General features: G+C 40.0%; 1 protein-coding gene across 6 annotated transcripts in view; it reads left to right on the forward strand.

Annotated features, from left to right (window-relative positions):
• Cacna2d3 (calcium voltage-gated channel auxiliary subunit alpha2delta 3) overlaps positions 1-19678 on the forward strand; it is an 839385-nt gene that overhangs the window by 547518 nt on the left and 272189 nt on the right. The window lies entirely within an intron of this gene.

Consider the following 19678-nt stretch of genomic DNA (forward strand, 5'->3'; position numbering starts at 1 on the left):
GTCATATTAATCTGGTTACACCTGTAACGCAAACACAGCTGTCCTCTGGAGTGCTCTTGTTGTGGGCTATATTTTTCTACCTAGGCTCTCTGGTTCCTGCTGTATTTCAGGAAGCTTCAGACACATGCAAGGCAGGAAGAATATGTGGGGACCCATGTTTGGGAACATCGTGACCTAAGCCAAGCCTCCACAGCTTGCCTCTCCTCAGCCTTAGAGTAGATAGGGGAACCATACAGATATGAATGTGTCTTCTGGCCAAGAAGAGATCCCCCACCCCTGGAACCATCTCCTGAATACCAGTAGACATGGAGCTGAAAAACCACTTATTGCTGTGGAGACCTTGAGCTTTTACCAGTTTGACATTCTGATCCCAGTTTGATTTTTGAATCACAGAAATAAAAATAGGTAAGCTGGTTCAATTATATGAGTACTAACAAAAATTGCAATATGAGAGATGATTCCATCTCTTCATACATGAGAACAATAAGGCTAAAAGCCCAGGAGGGAAGAGATGGATGGCTAGCCACTACTTCTGCAGCTGAATCACTGAGTAGTCTGTGTACAAATACCAAATAGCCACTTTGTGCCATTTTATTTGTTTCAAAAATATAAAAATATAACAACAGAATCTGTAAAATCACATTATGATACTAGAACCTGGGCACTCAGACAGATCAGTACAATAGGAGATTAAAGAGAGAAGCAATCCCACTATGTGCAAGTATTTACTGTGTGATACAAGAAGTATTTCAGGCCAGTGGAACTGGGATGGGCTTTGTAATATATGTCTTTATGAAAACTACAGAAAAACAAAATGAGTTCTAATATTCACAGAGTAACTGGAAGGGAAATCAGGAAATCCAGAGGTCTAAACCATAAAAAATGAAACCATGAAAGTAGGAGAAATCTTGGTGAATTTCACTGTGATCTGGTTTCCAAAAAAGGCTAACACAAGAAAAAGAAAGGTTAACTTTGATTATTTAAAAATAAGACAAATCAACCCTGAAAATAACCTTTGTAAGTCAAAAGGAGAAAATACTTCTAACACATAGCAGATAAAAAGTGTTGATAATCCTAATATATGTAAGATTTTTTAATGAAGAGAAAATAACTGTAGGAAAAAATGAACAAAAATATGAAAATAAAATTTATGTAATACAAATTACTTTTATATATGAAAAAATGAGCCAGAGAGATAGCTCAGTGTGGTGCAAGTGCCTGCCTGGCAAGTGTAGGGTCCTAAATTTGATTCCTGAAATGAAAAATATATGTGAATTACATATGAAAAATATATAATCTCATTCATAATAAGAAAAATGTAAATTACACTATTTCTCACCCATAAGAAATTAAACGGTTAGCCATTCACTATGTTGGCGAGGCTGTGGGTGAGGGAGGTGTCCACTGATTGGTGTGGAAACACAGAATGGGTTGGTCTCTATGAGGAGATTTGTGTTTATCCTTTGTCCCAGCAGTTCTACTTTGAATTAACTGTGGAGGTGAATCTCCAGTGACATAAAAATACATAAGCACATTTTTTCAATGCAGAATGCTTGTAATTTCAAATTATTGGAAGTCATCTAAAAGTTCAAAAATAAGACATTAATGGGATAAACAATGGAATAAACACCTATTAGTGTTATTGTTAAAAAAAAAAATCAACATGAGGGTGATTTCTATTGATTGACCTGAAATGATTTCCAGGTTCTATTGCTAAGTGAATTGAGCAAAATATAACAGTAAGAATAGCAGCCTACCTTTCATAAGAGAAGGAATTTTAAATAAGAAGACATACATGTATCTGGTTCTTTTCATAGATAGAAACATAAATCAGAAAACAGTAGAACTGATTATATGTAAGAGGCAGGAAGGAGTACAGAAGAGAAGGGATTGGGAGGGACTGATGCATCTCTGAGGATTCCTTTTTGCAGAGTTTTGGCTCATGAAAGTATATGTTTGGTATACTCAGACTTAAAATCATGTCAGTAAGAATGGAGTTCAGCTGAGCGTGGTGGCACACGCCTGTAATTCCAACATTTGGGAGGCTGAGGGAGGAGCATCACTGCAAGTGAGTTCAAGGACAGCCTGAACTGCATAGTGAGACCCTGTCTCAAAAAAAAAAAAAAAAAAATGGAGGACAAACTAAAAGTAAGTGCATACTCGAGTGAATAAACCTAGACATACTTCAGCTGAGCAACAGAACTATCCAGGTTAACTTTTTGAGTTAATTTTTTGTTCAGTATTAAAATTTGAACCTAAAACTGATAGTACCTTTCACTCTCTGGAGGAAAATAAGTGCAAATAAATTTGAATTCCTTTTGGTGCCATTTCTAGTAATGTGGGTATAGTGATTCTCAATCTATTCCGTGAGTATATTGAAATAGATGAAATGTGGATGTGGATCAAGACAAAGCAGATACATGTGAGATTAGACGGGGTTGAATGGTACCAGAATGAAATCTCAACTGTGTCTGTTGAAAAAATGCTAGAAGCAAAGGCACCCAAGTGTGAGTCAATTCCAGGTTTTCCACATGAGAATTATTTGGAGTAATTACTAATGTCTGGTGAGGGTAGGTAAGATTAAAACACCCCAACCCTAAGAATAGACTGAAATATTTTGTGACAGAAATTAGGAAGTACAAAATGTGGTCATGTCAGAAGGACACAGGACCTTGCACTAATCAAATCTGAGATGATTTGACCCTCAAAGAATAACAGTAATGGATTGTAATCTCTTGAAACAGATTCTTAATACTAAGTAGGTAAAGAAATCTGAAATTGATGAACTAAATGGAGGCTTAAGTGGGTAGGGAGGAGGATAATGTTTCACACGGTGTTGATGGCTCGGTTTGGAGGAAGTGATAGAATGGGAATATCTCCATTTCATACCATGTTATCAAAAACTAGTTTGGAGATTATCAAAGGACTTTAGGTACAGGGGAAGGGTGATGATAACTAATGTATTTCAAGGTACTTTCCAGACAGTTTTGATTAGTTATGAAAAGGAATAATAGCATCTAACCAGTAGGATTGTGTTTATACTGCCTAGCATGCCATAGAGTGGTGGAATCCTAGCCACAGTTTTGGCAGATCATCAAAATTAGCACCACCAGTGGGAAGCAGATGGACTCTGTGTGCCTGAGAAGAAGATGCAGCACACATATGCAGTATTTAGCTGGGGAGGTGTAACCTGAAGCTCATAGTGAACATACATTTATGAAGAGGATAAGTCTTTGTGTGAATTTAGTGTCTTGCTTGAGATAATTTTAATCATTTAAAATCAGTGATTGTGTTGGCCTAATTACAAGCATGTGTAGGTTTTATATATGAGGGAAATTAGTAGAGAGGGATACCCATCGCTGCTTAAGCTTTGCAACTAACTAGTCCTTGATAGCAGTGGTAGGGCAGATGGTTTGGGACCTGTCTGGACCCACAATTCTACAAGAAATGCCTTGAAAGTCTCATGATTAGTTAAACCTTTCCATGGAATTTAGATTCTGTGCCATAATAAATTTAACTTACTTTTAAATAATGCGTTAAGTTGTTCACTATGGAGTAAAACTGGTGTGCCAAGGTTTCGGAGCTCATATATTCCACCTCTTCAAGAGTGCTTTGGAGTATATATGATAAAGACAAGCCCCAGAATCTGGCAAACCCCCAAATGGTAACTCAACACAGTCACTCCTTTCAAGAATTTCTTATTGCAAATCAGCCTGCCAGATCCTGGGGTAGAATTTTCTGAGGGTCTTTCTCATCTCAGTGCTTTTGGGAAGCCTGATGGACCTGTGCAGAGGTGGGGCAGTCCTTTTCCTCTTTGCCAGCCCCGTGGGTATACAGAAAGCCACTACCAATGACGAAGAAGCCACGGTCTCTTCAAGCTCCTTGTCTGGGTCTGGATTCTGCAGAACAAGGACAAAATTTGTGTCATCCTGACAGGGTCAAGATGGGATTCACCTTGCAAACACATCTGCTGAGCCTAAGTTCCAGGATGAGCCCACTGACTGTAACTATCCAGAAGGTAAAAGGAGAGGTGAACTGTGGTGAGCTCATCATCCATGCAGGACAGTCCCCACCAGCACTGCCCTAGTGTGGCCCAGCTTGCAGTAAAGAAGGAGACTGAAGCATTTGGCACTGGGACTCATAATCAATGGAAAATTAAAATCAATGGAAAATTAAAATTCCATTTTAATAACCTGATGGTCAGGTGAGGTTGGTAGCTCAAAATATCTTTTAAAAACAATATTTACATGTGTTCATAATCTATCTTAGATTACGAGTTAAGAGCACTTAATTCAGAGTTAAAATAATTCCCTAGGTTCACATCTATTCCATACTGCCTATGCCATCCTTAAGCAAATTTCTTAGTATTTGTGTTATTTTCAGGGTTATAAAATGAAGGATAAAATCTGACTTTCAGGTTGACGCCAAGAACTGAAAGTCTATATATGGCAGGAATACAGTAAATGCTACCTATCCTCATTTCCCAGCTTCAGGAAACTCAGTTTGAATTCATCTCCTGGGCCATGGAAGTTTATAAAATGTCCTTTCTTTGCTGTGACTCACACATTAACTACAACATGGCTTGTAGCTTTTGGTATTAGAACTTGGTAATTAAATGTAATGAAGACCTTGGAAGCGCTGTTAGTCTAGACATACTTTAAAGTTTTGGAATTCAGTATGCTTTATTTATGTATTATGGGCTGGGCACCCAAGTCTAGGAGGCAGTGCCTTGGGTCAAGATCCCTAGGAAAACCTGGGATTGTGCCACCTCAGCCACGCCTATTACCACCCAGATTTACTGCGAGGACACTTGTTGAATTGTTCAAGAAAAGGGCAATATAGTACAGTCTTTCTGATTGCCTGCTACTGTGTGACTTTGTGTCCTGGGCGGTGTGTCCACAGAACACTGATTGTTTGGTCTGAAAGTCCATGCTGCTACATACAGCCACTGTCTGTTCCTGGGCTTGAGATGCAGGGTTGCTAGAAGGCAATTATCTTTACTCCAAACCTGATGCCAGTTGTGGCTAGATCATTACTGAGTAAGTTAGTTAAGTACTATTTTAACTAATGAATAGTGAGTAAAAGAGAAAATGATTGATTCTGAGGAAAAGTGAATGACAGACTTTCCAGAACTCTAAAGAAAGTTGCTAAACATTACTATAGGCAAAGGAGTCATAAAAAAGAGAAGAGAAAAAGTCTTCCCTGCATTCAGAGGAAATCGGTGCTTAAAACTGATATTTACTTCCTTTATTCCTCCCTTCCTTCTTTCTTTCCTTCATCCTTTCTCTTTCTCTCTTTCCCTCTTTTCTCCTTCCTCTTTACCATGATTTGCTGACAGCCTCTTAGATTGATCTGGTAAAGCTGAGCTTGCTGTCTGTATACTATCTTTCTGTCTCTTGGCAGCTATGAGGGACAATGAGTACACCAAACACATACTTTCATGAGCCAAAACTCTGCAAAAAGGAATCCTCAGAGATGCATCAGTCCCTCCCAGTCTTCCCAGACCCAGAGAGGAGGGTCACTTCTTGATGTGGGGGTGACCCATGCTTTTCAGTTAGAGCCATTGACACCCTTCTGTGATGTGGCTACATCTCTCAGACAGCTGCATCAGCTCTCCATTACCAAGGAAGAAATCAGCACATAGTTAGCAGCATAAAACAGCATGAAGAATTGTGCGGAGGCTCCCAGAGGTGAAGAAGGTCAGCACAGGCAGCTAGATCCCAAGCTCAGGGATTCACAAGGCTGGAGTTAAATGTTGGCTGGCCTGAAAATGTCATCCACAGGCCGGGGTTCTCCTCCAAGCTTATTCTGCTTTCTTGGCAGAATGAAGCTCCTTGCACTTGTAGGACCCGATGCTATTTTCTTGCTCACTGGAGATGCTCTTAGAGGTTGCTGTATTTTCCCTTATGGCCTTGTTTGCAGTCACAGGATGCTGTCTGTTTGCTTCCAGACCGTACAGTGTGCCTCCCTTGGATGGTTCACCTTTTCTTAAAGGCTTTGGTCATGAGATTTAGCGGCCCACGTTGATTTCTCCTGTAACTGAAAGTCAGTTGATGGGTTAGTCAATCACATGAGTGACAACCCTTCATACTCACACTGAAAAAGGAGGGGTTTCCATGAGAATTTACTTGTTGGGAACCATTTGAGAGTCCTACATATGGCTCATGTAACATTACGGAGAAGCAAAGATAATATCAGAGGAAAATTCAGCCAACCCTTGCCTGCAACACTATCCAGAGCAAGTTTTATAGTAGCTATAGTCCTTCCTTCTCATACATTTCTGCTCACCTGTGCTCTTTCCAGAAGACTGATTTTCTTTGACATATAGCAGTAGGAAAGTGACCTTGGCGCTTTCATAAGCAGACTGTAACCCTGCTAATTTATGTTATTTCTACAAAGTCAAAGCAACTAGGCATTTGTTGATTAGCAAATTTGGACACTTGGTCCCCTAAGTTTGCTTCATGAGATCTTAAAGTCTCTTTCTTCTTGATTATCTGGGTAGTTAAAGCCGAGTGAATTCCTGCATGTTTGACTCATCAGTTATTATGGCTGAAAACCCAGCAGCAACAAATATAATTAGATAATTGATTTATGACTTAAATAAGTAGCTTAAAACAACCTGTACTTATTAAGCTTTTCCCTTTATTACATATACACTGACACATACCATTCTTGGTCTGAACAAGTTCAGGATAAAAGCTGAACAATGAACAGAAGCTGAGTGTGGATTCTTGCATTTGAGAGACAAAGCTTACATTTGACCAAGCTGATTCTAGAATCAGACTGACAGGACTTCCTTTCAGGACCCAGCCTCCTGGCCTGTTGCTGCTAGTCTGATTAATTATTCTGTTTCTGTTCTGAAATAGGCCATTCTATTTCAATTTGCATTTCTGGTGAATACCAAATAAATGAATTAATGTTAACAACATTAATTATGTTTAATCTAATAAGATCGCATGTATTAACTGACAAAATAGCAAACACCAGAATTCTGAAATTTATAGGCTTTTCATCTAAATACAAGTCAGGTCCAGTCATTATCTCTTAGGTGCAGAGCAAAAGTCATTCACAATGAGATTTGTTCCATTTTGTAATCAAATGACTTGTGTGTTGTAGTTGGGTCTTAATCAGCCTGGGGATGCTATCCAATTTGCCATGCAGGGTAGAAGCAGTGTCACACCAAGGCAGGATCAGCATCCCTGATGAACCTCTCCAGGGGAGTTGGCACAGGCCACAGTGACACACGGAAGGGAAGCAAAGAAATCTTCTAGAAACAGTGGGAATAGGACCATTTAAAATAATGAGGATTCATTACCAAGCCCTCCTGCCCCTCCTATTTACTGCTAATGCAGTTCAGTAGGCTTTGTAGGCACTTTCAAACCAATTTAGTTTCATTTGCAAATTAGACTGTTATTCCTTCTCCTCACCTCCCCACCCCCAGTCCAACATGGAGAAAAATGCTTTGCATTTGATAAATCACACGTCTTGGTTTCCCATCTAGGAATGCCACCCAGGCCACTTAAGAGTCATTTGGGTGACTGCTTTAAGCTATGGCTTCTTACTGCCTAGAAGCGATTACTCTAGGGGTTGAAGCCATCTTAAAGGAGTTGTTGGGTCTTGGAAAGCGAATTTACAATATTTTCCCAAGACACTGCTGCAGATCAAAGAGGTCCCAATCATCAAAACAAAAAGATACGTGTAAGAAGAAACATAACATCCTGCTGGGCTGTGGAACAGAGATTGCCATCTGCATTACATGGCATAGAGGAAACTGGTTACATTGGGACCTCTATTTCATAGCAGATGGGTTCATTAAATTTAATAGCCTCCAGAGCCTTTAGAAACCGTGTTAAAAACATGTGGAGCATGCTGTGACACTTCACTCCTGGCCCTGCAGTCATTATAACTCTGGCACAGACTATAAATATTACAGTACTTTATTTCCATTGAAACAGATTACTGCTATAATTATTTTTTCCCAGAGATACTGATGTTAAAAATATGCATGTATTCCTGATTTAGGGTACTACTTACATTCATTCATGTATTCTCTTTTTCCATTAATTCTGGATTTCTCTATCAAATACTTTGGGTTTTTTCTTCATAGTTCCACTTTTTTTTTTTTCTTCTTGGAGTTGTTGTTATAAAACTAAAAATCAGTGGTATACATAGGACTAAATATGAAAGAGATTTTAAGATTTCAGGTACTTATTACTGTTTCTCTTCTTGTGATCCAATGGTTTGTCCCTGTCTCTAATAGAAACCAGCCTATATCCTCTGCCACATAGAAATAAGCAAGACCATTAAGTCTGTGTAATCATGTATTGTGGATCGTTAAGCACTCTTTGTTTACAAATGACAACGACCAACTCAAAGTAGCAAAAGTCTAAAGCGAAATGGATTGACTCTTAGAAACAGGATGCCAATACAGGTCTGTCCTGAGGCGTTACTAGATTCAGGGATCAGTTTCCTGTCCTTTTGACTTGTTGCTTGACTCCTGTCGGCTTTGTTTCCAGGCATGCTCTCTCTGGATGGTGGCAGTGGTGGTCTCCACCATCCACGTTCCTTCATAGTATTCAGAGCCCTTTCTCGTCCAGCTCCCGTGTCAAGCCCTTGATGGATAGGCCTGTTGATTCACACCCACACTGAGAAGTGAAATGGAGCTATTTCTGAATCTCACGAAGTGGGAAATCAATCCACAGGAAAACTATGCTGGGAGGACTGAAAAGTATTTGAGTTTTACACAGAACTTGTTTGTAAAAGCCAAAACCAGTCCATGCCTCAAATCATGTATAATGATCACTGTGGTTCATTATGGTGCCATACATATAAGCAATAAGTTCTTTATCTTGTCAGAAATGTTCATGAATCTTTGGTGCATAAATGCATAGAAGCAGCACTGCTCTGGGAGACACTGGGAAGTGAGGAATAGAGCCTCAGTTGCTTGAGTACCTCCCAAGGGCTTAGGGAAGCTCTTAAGCACTTTCTTCCTCCTTCCTGGCATTGCAGATCCTGAATGTACTCTAAATAATTATGTATCAACCTCTGATAATGGCAATGAAAGAGTCTGCTGTGCATTATGTGCTCTACGCTAGTGTTTATATCAAGATACTGGATTGGATCTCACTGGGAAAGATGACTGCAAAGATCAGAGGTTTTATCTGTGAATGTATTAGAAAACCAAACTGGGAGGATTATAACCCTGATAATGTTAATATTTTATATTTGCCTTACTTTTCTTCATTAATTACTTCAGATAACCACAAGTTTACTCACAGTACTGTGTCATTTCTTGGATAGATCCAGCAGCAACCTCAGCAGGACAAATACTATCATAGGGCAGGAAACAATCAAAAGCAAATAGCCCTTCTCTTTCTTCTTTCCCTCCAAACATAGCCTTTGTGCTTTTTCTCAAGCCTTTGCTGTTGTTTCCACAGTCTTTACAGACCAGTGCTCTTCTCCCCATCCTCAGCCATTGGTAAAACATAAGATCCTTGAAATCTTGGCTTTAAAGGATGTCCCAATTCAAACCCTATAGAGATGAACTCAGTGTTTGTGTTTCTGCATTGACGTTTCTGAGACAATTATGTAAATCGCTCCTGTCCATGCTTCCACTGAGGTCAGAAGTCTACTTACACATAAGCTGTGGCTCAGGAATCGACTGACAGCACTGTGGATAACAGATTCTATAATAAGGAGGAAGTATTAGAGGTCTGGATTCTGAGGAGGCTGGCACTTCTAGAACTCTCTTTCCATCTAGGCTTCTGCACATTGCTGCCCAACTAGAGTCTAATGCTGGTCCTCAGGAATGTTCTTTTGCCTGTTCAGTGAGCCACAGGCTTAAAGCCCCCAACTGCCCTCCTTCCCCAGTAAGTACGCCCCCAATCTCCTTCTGTCTTCTATGTGCTTGACCCTGTCATTCCTTCTTACCCCAGCTCTGCTGCATGGTGGTGGAACTTCTCTTTCTTGTGCCTTCTGAGTGTTGGGGGAAGTATCTTGGCTACCACAAGCAAATATGTACCATGTTTTCCCCTTTCATGACCCAGATATTTGGGCAATTTAGATTCTCAGAGCTGATTCTCACGCTTCGACATGGTTTAGACTAAAATGAACACATTCCTCTTAATACCAGCATGAAGAACAATTAAAATAATCCCAGAGAATCATTCTGTGGTTTGATATCAGCTGCCAGTTTCTCTTCTCTTGGGGTAGATAGAATTTTTCTCCATGAGAAACATTTAAGTATTTGCTATTATTCCATGAGGTTTGATGTTCCAAACACAAAAACATTGTCAGTGAGGCTATGGTTCAAAGATATAAACAAAAATATTCCACCTGTTTTTGCTCTTAAACTGTTCCTATTTGCAAATGGTAGAGAGTCATCCTTTTGCTTTCTGCTCTCCTGGCTTTTCATAAGGACTAGAAGGTGATGTGGCAGTCAGGGCTCCTTCCAACCTTATTCTTCTGGTAATATGGACTTCTGTTAGATGGCCAAACCCACACAACACTCAATGCCAGGTCCTCAGGGGGAATTCTCTCTTGCTCAGAGCAAAGAAAGGCAAAGTACAGACAATAGTTTATTCAGCAACAGGCATATGTTTTCACATTGGTTTCTATTATATTTAATCACAGGACCTGAAACATCAACATTTTTTCTGGGTGTTGGGATAATTCTTAAGCATTCTCTAACCTTAAGATTCACTCTGGGAGGTGCATACATACAAGTGTGTATAGACATGTCCAGACATTGCATGAAGTCAGACAATATCCCTCTCCTTAAGGAGTTTATGGTCCAGGGGGGTAAATTATTTCTCTTTCAAAGTGATGAAATGAAAGGTGGTCCAAGATGAAGCAAGTGTAGAATGCTCACCCTACAATCTTTCTCTCTCTTAATTACCCCACTGTTACAGCAGTGTTTATTTCTGCCTGAAATATCCTTCCTTTGAAAAAATACAGGTTTCAAACATACCTTTGGTCAGTTCTCTCATAGTCTTCCAAGGGAAGTGACCAGTAAGCCGTACTGTCCCTTGTACCTTACAATGGCAAATTCATTACAAGAGCAAGGTAGATGATTTTTTAAATGTCTACCTCTGAAAAACATTTGAAGACCTACTCTGAAATAACTTCACAAGTATTTGAGGATTTTTTTTGTTTGTTTTATTTTGTTTTTACTGTCAGCTAATAAATTGGAGAATATTTAAAAGTATGGTAGGCTTACCCCTGGTTCAAAATCCTTTTGGTGATCCTAAATCCTAAGCCACTGAAGCCCTTTATTACCTATCTCCAGTTTGCTGCTTCCTATACAGCCTTTCTCCATTCTCTAAGTAGTGTTGCCAGTCAAGTCTTGAGAACCAACTCCATGCTATTTTTGATCTAGCCTTTTACCACATCTGAATGCTTCTCTTTGTTCTCAGTATCATTATCATCTCCTCTGAGATATCTCATCTTTGAAAGACACCAGGCTGCATTGAAGCCCTCAGAATGTGCTTACTAAAAATATGGACTCATCCTAGACTTGTTGTACTCTATCAAGATATCTTCAGTCATTTTTACCCCCCTAGACTATGAACTCCTTAAGGAGAGGGATATTGTTGGCCTTCGTGCAATGTCTGGACGTAATTATACACACTTGGATATATGCACCTCCTAGAGTAGAGATCTTAAGGTTAGAGGAAATAACACAAGTTATCCAAAGGTTTGTAGCTGTTAGAGATCAATGGCCTCATCTCCAGCATTCATTCACACATTGCATGCTTCCTCAAGGCCATCTCTGTTACATACCTGGTAGGACGATTCATTGTCTCCATGTTACTAGGCTTCTCTCTCAGGTGCCCAACACCTCTAACTCAGTTAAGCATTGGTAATGTACATACAAATGGTTTGAATTAATGTGTCTAATCTTTGAGGAACTAGAATAGTACATTCTGGATGGCAAGGATGATTTGATATCATATGTGTATATCATTGTTAAAATAAAATTTATCATATTTTCCCACTGTTGAAATAGAAGAAATATTTTTAAAAGAGTTTTCACATCAATCATTTCTAGTTGGTAGGTATATAATGGGCATTCAGGAAAGCCTTGAATATAATTCCTTACACTGATTTTTCATTTCCTGGCTTCATGTGCTTTTTGTATCTTACTTCCAAGACTCTTATCATGGTCAACAGAGCCCCTTCAAATTGACCAGTTGGTCACTGTCACAGAACATCAGCAGTCTTTTAGTTGTTTGAGCACCCCAAACCCTGTCCACCTTCGGGACTTTTGCACAGGTTTTTCTTTCTCAGTTGGAAAGACTCCCCTCTTGCTCTGCTCCTCTGTGGAGGAGAGGCTCTTAATCGTGCTCCAGCTTTCCGCTAAAATGTTACCCTTCAGGAACCCATTGACTTTCCACCCCAAATTTCCTTCATGGAAATTTCTATCACTTGTAATTATGTTAATTGGGTAGCTTGATTTGTCTCCTTTTAAAAAATTATTCCATATATGTCTCACCAACAATAATGTAAAGAATAGGCAAAGTCTGCATTGTATGCCTATAATCCAGTAAAACCTGGCACATGGTTGGCACTCAGTATTAACTCAGACAGACAAAGCAATTTATTCTTAGTCCTACCACCTGTCTCTGTTTATTACTCACTCGGTTCTTTCTCCCACTTCACCGTTTTCCTATATTCATCCAGTGAGACCCCAAGAATTGGAGAAGCAATGAAGAATATTGGGTATCATATTGTGGAACCAAAAATAGTGTTCACATTATTGTCCCCCAGACACAATATTGTCCCCATACATATGTCATATTGATCTTTCCATTGGAAGTCCTAGCTGAATGGTCATAACTGGCTTGTACGAATGTCAGCTTTATGTTCTGAATAACAGTCTCTGACTTTAGAAGGAGAACAGAGAGATTTCTGGAGTGAGCCAGATTTCTGCAATGCTCTCTTCCTAGGCATAGTGTTAAATCCAATAGGTTGGGAGAGGAGTTGATTGCTTAAGGCGTATTGTTTATACTGTATTACTTGGGTCTGATGGAAAAGTTCCTAACAGTGGTTTTCTTGCTAAAGATATGGTTATGGATGAATTGTGGAATGTGATTTTTTTTGGTAGTGCATCATCATAATTTAGGTGGACTCCAGAGAAATTTGATATTGGGAGAGGCCCAGAAAAATATTTAGGTCCATGCAGCTTCTTCAGCATTAGCACGCAGTCCCCCAACAAAATATAAGTGCTCTCTGGTTTTAATTACTGTCCATATTCAAGCCAAAGTAATTACTCTGGGTCAGCCTGGAAAGGAAAATTCCCAGAAAGTCTGATATCATGATAGAATAGTAGCGTGTTTCCTAAGAAGATGCTAAGAAATCCTTAATGAATTAGTGTTTTGACTTTTGTAACAGAATACTAAGGGAATGGGAGGAGGTAGGGGTAAAATCATAGATTTTTGGCAGCTGTTTACCCTCATAGCACTTGGTAATCTGCTTCTTATTTAGTTTTCTGTTATGTAAAAGCATAGCATTCTCAAGAAATATTGATCACTGCATGACAATTCATATAAAAAAAACTATATTGGGTTCAAAAACTTTTCTTTAAAAATGAGAAGACTGTTTGAAATATGTAGGTTTTTACTTAGAAAGTATTGTGGTTTTGTTAAACACAAGTTATTCAAAGGTTAAAATAATCTTAATTTTAACTACTAATATTATTAAGAACAGATTTTTCAACCAAGTCCAACTGAATACAAACAAGAACAAACTTGGAAAAGAAAATTGGTGGCTAGGAATGCAGAAATGCATCAGCCTGGGCTGGGCGGTGGCCGCAATCTGCACACTCACAGCAGCCCTTGCTACATTGGCAGAGCCATACATTTTTGTAAGGTCTAGTGATTTCCCCACACTTCATGGAATCTTAGATTGAATTTATCCATTTCCCATTTCTCTGGCAATGACAGTCCAACACAGGGTTAGATTAGAAGCCCTCAGAATATATGGACTTCACAGCCTACTTACGGAGCTCAACTGTCCTTCTCTATTTGTGATGGGTCAACAAACAGTAAGTCCTTCTCTTTAGCCATAATTGTTTCTTAGGGACACTTGTGAAACCAGATGTGTGATGATCTAAATCCTCCATCAGGCACTGGTTAAGCTAAGTGTTAGTCCCTTAATGCTGGGTTGTCTTGTTTTTCGTTTTTAGGAAGTTTCATTTTAAGTTCCTGCAATTAATCATGGAAGCCAACTGGGTAATTTGTAATTGTCCAGTTATTTTGGATAATTATTCATATCCTCCAACATTTAGCAAAGAAGCTGTCGGTCCCACCCTCACAATCTTTTTAATAGGCCACCTTGGAGACAAGTCTCATGCCAGTTCTGTCACACATGCAAACATTTGTTCATAAACACAAAAACAACTTGTTCTGAAAGTTCAAACAGAGCCTAATTCACTTCCTTTTGGGGTTCTGATGGTGCCTTGCCTGAGAGCATATGCATTAGTCATAAGAATCTTTTCACCTTCTGTCTGAACTCAAGTGACTGAAAGGTTATTACCCAGGTTATTTAAAAACCAAGTTTTGGGCACTATTCCCATAGATAAAGCTCCTAAAGCACTTTTGTGGGTTCTCGCTGAAAAAGGCAAGCAAGGTCTTTGCAATACATTGAACCAATCCAAAATGAACACTTCCAGTTTCACCAGTGAAAATTCATTTCCATTACAGTCATTGATAGTACCCCCCTGATGCTGATCAGAAATCAGCAGCCATAGCACATGTAACTTTTTGCTTAAATACTAGTTAGAATGCATATTCCTGAATAGGGCAATTGACCACTTCTGAGATTAAACACCTCTTCATGCTAACATTGGCTTTCACATATGACACCATCAGTAGGAAAGCATTCTATAGTAAACTACATATCAATATGTGTGCTGTTACCTTCTCTCAAGGCTTCTATTTCATCAAGTTAGAATATAATGACGGTGATTCCATTGAATTGTGAAGATTTATAAGAGATAATACATGCCAAGAGCATAGCAAATGCTAATCATTATTATTTAACAATTCAGAATAATATTATTACTTATAGTTCCATACACAAATTTTGCAGAATGAATTCTGCCTTTCTAATGAAAGGCCAGATTCTGACACTCTTCAAAAGAAACATCCAGAGTCTCAGACTGCCCCTATTCTCTTCCTTCCCCTTCTTTCTCTTGCTCTCTTTTTCTCTCAATACTGGTACTGGGTGAACCCAGGACATTTTCACTGAGTTACATTCACAGTCTTTTTTGTTGTTGTTTGTTTGTTTTGAAGCAGGGTCTTACTGTGTTGCTAAGTCATGGGCCTATCCTGAGCTTAAACTTTCAGTTCTCCCTTCTCAGCTTCCCACAGTGCTAGGAGTACAGTCATCCACTACCACATCTGGCTGTCTCAAAAATCTTTATGGCTATAGAATCTGCAAACAACTAGAAGTAACTCCAATCCCAGAATCTGCTGTGCTTCTGCTCTTGAGCTGTGGCTGGCAGCTATGAGCCAGGAAGGCTGAGCCATGTACATTGATGGTGCTCCCCAGAAACTTTCTGCCCACAAACGCAACTGGCAGGTCTCCTGTGAGCAGTAGCATTAGGGGTACTTGGGAAGATCTGCCATCAGAAGACCACTGAAGGTACCCCCAGCTCTGAGCCAGGTGCATTTGCTTCTTTCTCAGGTGGTTGCATTAACTCTGTATTCCAGAGGACCAAGCTGAGGCTGGGGAGGTTGAAGAATTTACCTACAGAGATGGGATATCAGTGGACCAGACAGAACTCAATTCCATATTATCTGTGCGGATGTGGGACTGTGCTCTCAGACTTAATGTTGCATGCAGACAGGTGGGAGCAAGGCCACCACGGGCTGCTTTCCGAGATGCAAAAGTCTTGAGAAGGCCTGACTGGAGGTTTCCAGTGTTGTTCCATTTCTGTAAGCCTGTGTTACATCGCTTCCACTGAAGTCAGAAAACTCCCCCAGTGGCTGCTTTGAGAGATGGAGGCATGGCAGGCTGGCTTGTCCTGAATTATGTTCCTTATAGTCTTGGCAAACCCAAGATAGGAAACTTTAAATTTTGCAATATGTGTCTCCTACATGGAAAATTCTCTGTGCTGTATTAAATGACAGAAGGAAAACTCAGCTCATCACACTTGTAAAAGAAACCGCAACATTCCTGAGTTTAAATCTCAAGTCATAACAATTCTATTTGATGGGCTTTTAAATATCCTGGAATTTGCATTTTGAATGTGTTATACATCACAAAAGGATTTTAATGGTGTTATCACAGCAAACACTGTAATCACATCCTATAATTTGTTTAAGTACCACTGTTGTCACTGTGTCAAAAATCAGTTTATTTCTGTTTATTTCAGTTTATTTCACAGCTTCATTCTTGGAGGAAGTGAAGGGTCCTGAACCAAACTCCTAGAAACTTTTCATAACTTTGTATGATAAATCTGGCTCTCTACAAAGAAGTCAGGAGCGATAACCAGGGATTCAGAGTAGATCAAATTATCAAATATTCAGTTGAACAAGTCAACAGGACCTAAAGGCAGGCCAAGACAGGGGATAGAACCTTGGCTGTAATACAAATAACAGTTTTTAAAATGGGCAATAGAGCTACACAAACATTTCTCAAAAGAACACTCAAAAACCTCATCATCACATTCATCAGGGAAATGTATATCAAAACCATACTGAACATCTCCCCATTCTAGTCAGAATGGCTACTTACAGATAGACAAAAGATAACAATGCTGGTGAGAATACGGAGCAAAGAGAGTCCTCTGCACACTCTGGGAACATATATTAGTACAGCCAGTAGGGAAAACAGTATGGAAATTCCTAAAAAAAAAGAAACAAAACAAAACAAAACAAAACATAGATCTACTGAATGCTAGCAGTCTGACTCCTGAGTATAGATCTAAATGTAATGAAATAATGTATTGAAGTGGTATCTTCACTCCCATGGTTATTACTGCTCTATTCCCAATAACCAAGAAATGGAAATTACCTGTGTCAGTCAGCTGATGAACGGACAAAGAAAATATGGCACAATCACACCAGGGGGTAGAATTTAGCCATAAAAACAGAATGGAATCCTGCCATTTATGACGGGATGGATGACCGCAAGATCACTATGTTAAGTATAAGAAGCCAGACACAGAAAGCCGAGGAGCGCGTGATCTCACACGTGTGGAATGGAAGGAAGTCGATGTCATGGCAGTTGAGAGTGGAACAGTAGTTAGCAGAGGCCAGGAATAGGAGGTGTAGTGAGGAGCGGGAAAGATGAATGGGTGAGAAGTTAGATAGGAGCAACAAGTCCACATGTGCTCTTGCACAATAGGCTGGCTACAGATAATGCGCTGTACCATTCAAAATGCTAAGAGAAAGCCTTTTAAAACCTTTTAACACAAAACAGACAGATGTTTGAGGAGATAGATCTGTTTAACCTGATTTAAACATTCTACAATATATTCATGTACTGAAATTTCACATATGTTAAGGACCACAAATTCACAATGGCTCATTTTGCATACCTCCCTAAGGGATAGCTTGAGATAATCAGTATCACTCTTTGGAGATTTCCCATTGGCTGTCTAGGGATGGGCCATCCTCTCCCAACCTTGAAGACTAAACTAAAATCCCTAAGGTTAAGAAGCACACTCCAGGCCAGGCTCCTTCTTAGCTTAAGATCATCTCTATCCTCTTGAGTCATCCCAGGATTATCCATTGCCCACTATCCATGGACCTGTGACTCTTTGCCCACCTTGAATCTTTTGCTAACCCCTCCTATCATTGTATACACCCAGGAAATCAGATACCTAGCAGCTGACTTGGAGAGTCTTTGTCTGTGCCCGTCCTGAAGCACTGACCTTCCCGCTCACTCTTCTTGAGTTACAAAACCTGTCTCTGTTCCTATTTCATTCTTTTGACCTGCCCCTCATACAGACAGTTGGGGATCTTGCCCAGGTCCCCAGTAATTATACTTTATTATTATGTACATTTTTTTCTATTTTTATATGCAGGGTAAAAATGAATTTAAATACAGAGTGGTAGGTCAGTCCACAAACTCAAGTTTTCTCCACAATTTTGGTTGCAAACCAAGCTGGATGAGAACCCAATCAAATTTCTACATAAGATCAGCATTGAATCTAACCATTGAATTTGATTTGGTTCTCACCCAATTCAGTTTGTGACCAGAACCATGGAAAGAATCAAATTTGTGAGCTGAGTTACCACTGACTATATATCAAAATATCACATAATACTTTATCACTATGTAGAGTCTTTCTATTTTTGTGTGTAAGTTAAAAATGAATTTAAATTCAAAGCAAAAAGTGGAAACCTGAAAACTAGATCAAGTTGAGCAATTAGGGTACCCTGCATGTACGGGGAGGCCACAGCTAAGGCTCGGCGGTGGGCCTTCTAGGAGGCTGTCCATTGAGCCTCATCACTAACAGTTTCTCTGGGCAGCCTTGGCTCCCATGTGCACCTTCGTGTGCACACTGCTCGAAGTGGGGCTGGAGGAAGCAGGAATGACCCTGCACTTTCAGGAAGAGGGTCGGCAGTGTGCATTGGAGATGTTGAGGCAGCCCACAACCAGAACAAACACAGCAGCAGGAGGAGCTGGGATGCAGGGCTGGTTAGAAATCTGTCCTTCCCCAGGAGCCCAGTAGGGGCTTCTTCCTGCGTGGGGGTGGGGATTTGTTAGCTGTAAGTCCCATTGTTGGTATCTTGCCTTAATGGTCTTTCTGGCAAAAGTTCAGTGGGTTATCAAATGCAGGAACTTTATCAGGAAAGGTCACTTTGACTCTTTTTCTCTGTGCTGAGTTACCTAATATCTGTTCCTTAGTTTCTCTACCTGAAGAATGGAAAGATTAGTGTGGCTTAGGTGACCTCAAAATCTAATATTGAACCTGAAAGAATCTTGCCCTAGGCCGGACACTGTAGTTGGTAAAGCCTTGGAGGTGTAACCAAGAGGCTCTAACTTGAGGTCATCTTCCTGGCCCCTAGGAATTTACCTGTGGCACAAAATGAATACCAATGGGCTACCTGTGCATCACTAATGCCCCTTAGGCACCACCCCAAACCTAAGCTACATGTGTGCCCCCACTCCATGTGTCTGACAGAGAGATTGCCAGACCCCAGAGAGAATGCCAGCCCCCTGAGACAATGCCAGACCCTGGAGGGTCAGGGGGTTTCTCCCCACATTCTTAAAATAAAGGTCATTTATATTTCATACTTATCTTTTCAGCCACACCAAAATTCTATCAGAACCATGTGTGAATGTAAGCAGTCTGTGATCCCTCCCATCAGGACTTGTTTGTGCATGAATATGATTCTCCCTGGTAATGGAGTCCATCATCCCCACCACATGAAGAATCCCCAGGATAGATCTCTTAAGTGTACTCAATCTATAGAGGCCTGCTTATGTTTTGTTTTATTATAAATTATTTCACTCTGTTTACCTGAATGGCAAACAAAATACATAAATTCTTTTGCTGTGGGGACATTGAGAAGCCAGCCAGTGCAAGTGTGGATCCACCATGTGTCTTACACAGTGATGTCATGTGTCTGACACACGGGAAGCAAACCTGCTGAAAATGTCCCTGGTTAGCATACACATTCACACAAGTGGTGGCCCAGCATCCTGCTATCTCACAGTACTA

The sequence above is a fragment of the Cavia porcellus genome, unplaced genomic scaffold, assembly GCF_034190915.1.
Source record: "Cavia porcellus strain 051 isolate PalLab524CR breed Dunkin Hartley unplaced genomic scaffold, mCavPor4.1 scaffold_10, whole genome shotgun sequence".
Taxonomy (NCBI): Eukaryota; Metazoa; Chordata; class Mammalia; order Rodentia; family Caviidae; genus Cavia; species Cavia porcellus.